We start from the raw sequence: 4,945 nt of genomic DNA, 5'->3' as shown, positions 1-4,945 counted from the left end.
GATGTTACAACGGTTAGTTTACAAAAGTTTCTAGATTATTTTACTATTATCTATATCACTCTACTAAAGTAACTATATTATCTAGATTTTATCTTACAAATATCTAGATTATCCTACATAAATATCTTAATATATCTATCTAATAGAATTCTCAAGAACACTTAAATGTGATGATGATTTTAACAATGCTTCTAGAGAAATCTAGCACTTAGGCTTAACTTTGGGTTTAGTAAACCCATAATTAAGTTTGACCCAAAATCAAGTTTAACTTCATTAGGTAAGCATATTATTTTGCTCCATTTTTTTTCAAGGTAAGCATCCTCCATTTGTGCTTGATATCTCCCTTGGATCACCAAAACGTCTCCATGACGTCTTACGCGTGAATCTACTCCACGTCCTCTTCGGTTATCTCTTTAACCGACTTATGCTTTATTTTTTCTATGAGGTAAGCATCCTCTTTTCTTGCTTGGTGACTCTCTTTGATCACCATCACGTCTCCTTGACGTATCATGCATTCCCTTGAACCTTTTTTTTGCTGAGTAGTCTTGCTCTGTTTTTCCAACAGGCAGCTTCTCCATGTTGACGTCTTCCTCACGAACTCAAAACCACTTTTTGCTAATTCGCCATGCTCTGTTTCTTCAAACAGCGGGTTCCCGTCTTGTTCAACTGAAGAAATTTTATGATTCTCAACTTCATCAAGTGATGCCTTCTTTCCATCCTTGTGATTTACCAAGACATTGTTGAACAAAGTTTCAGAGTTATCCTTCCACAACTGCATCTCCAATCCATTTTCTCCATTGCCTCTTGAGAAGATTTTCTATCTCCTTCATCCCTTTGCAGCCTTCTAGTTGAAGGTATTGTTGGTAAATGTTTGTGAAGGTTGACGGTACTCTCTTTTGTCACCACCATCTTTTCCTATTTGGTCTTCTTCTTCTTCATCTCACCCTTGATTTGTTGTCTCCATCTTTCTCTTCTTCTTGGAGCGGAATTCTTCTTATTTTAGTTTTGCTTGGATCAGGCTCAAAGACCAGCATAAGCTCTGATACCATATTATAGTATTAAGAAGAAGAAGAAACAGAGTAAGAGACTTTTGTCTCTATTCTTTTAGAGAACACAAGAATCGAAACTAAAACTTTTCTTTCTTTGAAATTTGTTATTTACATCAAGAAAAAATTGGTTTATATGGAAAACAAATAGACACAACATCACAATGACTTGTGTCTCTTCACACTTGTGCCTCTTCAATCAACTGACACAAACTGCAGAGCTAAGACTAAAGCGTTGCAACTGTTCACCGAACTCAATTATCGACCAACACCTGTAACACAAAAAGAGATGCGTAAGTATTATTACAAATACTTAGTGAGGTAATCCTCCAATATACTAGAGTACAAACACAAGTAATTAAGATATATACCAGGGCAATCAGGAAATGATTTGCACAACACCCTGTCTTTCACACTACTTTACAACTTCCCTCAACACTGCTCTGGTGTCGACCGACACCCTCCCTTGGTGTCGTTCAACATCGTCTCATCCTCCATCGCGAACATGACCTAGTGTCAATCGACATTAACCCATATGACCACATCTCTGTTGATCTCCCTTCTCGACAATCCAATCCACCAAGCCGTTCTCACAAGACCAACACACAAAACCAACAACCATTCAAGACCAGCAACCACAAAAAAATACAGAAAAATAAGAAATTAATCCGCACATCACAAAACAACGAAAACACAAAATCTAAACGCTCAGATAAGTCACGGTCCAACACACCTCGAAACAAAAAATATTGATTTGAGAAGACCGATGCGACACAACCAACAAAAACCTTAACATACGACAACAACATTCTTATGTCCTTCTCTTCTGCCTCACACACCAGTTCACACACAAAAACAAGCAAAGCTCTTCTCCTTTGATCTCTCACTTGACCTAAAAATCATTCGACACTGCCCCTTGATGTCGATTGACACCCACGAATTTTGGGTTCAGAGGGTTAAAATTCTCTTTCACTAACATAGAATCGTCCTCGAATATCACATAGAGCGTTATCTAAATATTTTTTTAAACAACCAAACATTAATTAGAACATTACTCCAAAATTGGTAGCCCAAACCGGAGGAAAAAAGTTTACAAAGGAAACACAAACAATAACATTCTAGAAGACCGAGCGAGGAAATACACCCTCAAATTGGATGACCGAGGGATCTTTGGCAGGGTGAAGAGCGGGAAGGAAACACGTAGCAAGAAAAAATCATCGAGATGGTTGGAAAATGCTGGCCAATCTTCAGGGACTTGCACTATCATGACTACTTCAGCACAATCTATCTCGAAGTTCTGATGAACAACACTTCTGGAAAGGATACTCTCTATGGCTCAAAGAAGTGCTTCTAATTCCAAATGAAGAGAGGAAGGACTTTGCCGAAGACATTTTGCTCCCAATAGTAAGTTATCCCATTACAACACCACCAACCCAAACGTGAATTAACATCTGTAGCTTTTTAAAAGCCATAGCTTTTGTATCTATGTTTTAATATAACGCTCAGATTTTATTTGGGTTTGAACATCATGAGTTATTTTACCATCTATTCGAAGTTGAGAGATTAAAACCCCACAAAATAATAAGGATCATTTACATGTTTTTGAAAAAAGGTGAGGGTTTTCTTTTTACATGTTTGCCGGATTTTAAATAAAACACTCGTTTTCAACTTCACCTTCCCCCTCTCCCCCCCCCCCCCCCCCAAAAAAAAAAATTGGAATAAGCAAGTAATCCTTGTTGATAGAAAGCCTTAAAACTGCATGATATGGTAATTATAAATTTACACGTGTCAACATAATTTATATTATATTGCCATAATTACCGTTACATTATAATCTTTAGTCAAAAAAATCACTTAGGAAGTATAATTGATGGATGCTATTGTTAGGTAATAAATCTATACTCAATATGTCTTTTTATTTATTATTGTTCAACGCTCAATGTGTATATAAACATGAATTCCCACAAGAAAACACTTCATAATGTTTTTTACCATATACAATCGATGACCGCCTCCTTATAAACATATCGGGTCTTCGTGGTAAAGGTCGGCCTCCCATCCATTTTTTATTTATTTACTAATTTTACGATGGTTTTTTGGTTTTAAATTGAGAATTCTGAGTTCTATACATTAACAAATTTTCATATATGGTTATTCTGAAAGTAGCTCGCACTTTTGAGAAGGGATCTTGAACATAATTTTAAATTATTTCGTTTTGAATATTCGTATATTTTGCATATGTTTGAAAATTCTGTGAAATGTATACTAAGCTTCTCAGATTTCATTATAAATTTCAGATCCAGTAACAAATGATTTAAGTAGACAGATAACTTATAAAAAATAACTATAGAAAGAGGCTTCTTTTAAATTGACTGTGATTTTAAAGAAAAAAAAAAGAGTTTTGATCCAATGCTTTGGTCAGATTTTTCAGTTTTTTGCGATCATTGGATATGGATACGGCTCCTATTTCAGCGTCAAATAAGACTTTGGTCACCCTGGATCTGTTTCCGTATGACAAGCCACATGATGATCCCGAAGATGCGTCAGACAATAAGCAAACCGAAGAAAACATAAACCTGGCGTCGTTGAGGTTTACGACGGATCAAGAACAAAGAGAGGAGGTGCACCACAATGTCTCAACAAAAACAACTCTCTACACCGATCCATGGACCATCAAGAAGGAATTGACCAAAAGCAGTATTGGCTATCTAAACTATCTTTATCTGAATGGAAGCATCGTGCGTAGCGACATTCTGAGATATCTCCCTATATCTGATCAAAGGGTAGTCGAAGAAGGCCCTGGATTAGCAGTCAACGTGTATGATGAAGACACTGATACTATGCACAAGCTGGTTCTTAAGAAATGGCCCAAGTGTCTAAGCTATATTCTTGGCAGTGCATGGCGTAGGGAATTCGTCGTGAGAAGAGAATTGAAGATAGGCGATGTGGTTGGAATATATTGGGATCCTTATGAGTCGAAGCTTTACTTTTGTGTGCTTTCTCGTTCACCCATAAAAGAGTTAATCTGACATTTACCCCTTTTATGTATAATCTATTGACAAAGGTGTTTTTATCGTTTTCAAAATAATAATAATTTGACCATTTACCCCTTTTATGTATTGCATTTATTTATTATAAGTTTTTGTTTGATATTTTCACTTAGAATCACTTCTGTTCATCATAACATTTGTGTATTAATTAATAATAAAAATGTTAACAAATGTTATGATGCTTGTTACTCTTTACTATAATTTTTCATAAATTATTTTATACTTATTATACATACAAAAACATTTACAAAGTTGCATCTGTTCATTATGACTTTTCATTTAATAATTTTTAACTTAAGGTTGGGTTTTTTTAACAAAATATTTTTTAGTATAAGTTTTCATTTTGACGGCTGTGTTTTTTTAACTAGCAATTATATATGTTTAATATTTATGTAACTTTAACCCTATTCATTATTTTTCCTTTTTTGAAATAATTTTTAGTTTTATTCTTAGCATATATTTTCAAACTATATTATTATTTTCAAATAATCTTATAATATATAACAATATAATTTAAAATTTAATATAACTTTTTTTGAAATACTTCCTCCGCGATATCACGGAAGTTTGAATCCTAGTCATAATAATAATAATATTAATAATCTACACAAATAAAAAGTAGGAGTTACCAGCTTCTAAGGCTGCCCACATATGATTTAAAACAACCAATTAGGATTAGCCACTTAATTATTTAATATTTTTGAAAAATATAATTGTTTAATATATTATTGAAATATTTTAGAAAAAGTGTGACATCCTGGTTTAAGGAATATGCGGAGAGGCTTAAAAGAATTGATTTGGCCACCTATGTCACCAAAGTGCACTTATCTTTTCGGTCAAGTGAAAGGA

At 34.3% G+C, this 4,945-nt stretch overlaps 1 long non-coding RNA gene across 1 annotated transcript; it reads left to right on the top strand.

The window, feature by feature from the left end:
• Positions 1-3,041: 3,041 nt before the first annotated feature.
• Positions 3,042-4,156, top strand: LOC104748695 (uncharacterized). Its single transcript, XR_015581406.1, has 2 exons — positions 3,042-3,092; positions 3,469-4,156. It is a non-coding gene; the product is annotated as an uncharacterized LOC104748695 (long non-coding RNA).
• The last annotated feature ends 789 nt before the right edge of the window (positions 4,157-4,945 follow it).

Source organism: Camelina sativa, chromosome 15 (genome assembly GCF_030686135.1).
Source record: "Camelina sativa cultivar CO46 ecotype springtype chromosome 15, ASM3068613v1".
NCBI classification, from domain to species: domain Eukaryota; kingdom Viridiplantae; phylum Streptophyta; class Magnoliopsida; order Brassicales; family Brassicaceae; genus Camelina; species Camelina sativa.
The sequence above is the reverse complement of the archived record's forward strand: the minus strand, read 5'-3'. Positions and strand labels throughout refer to the sequence as shown.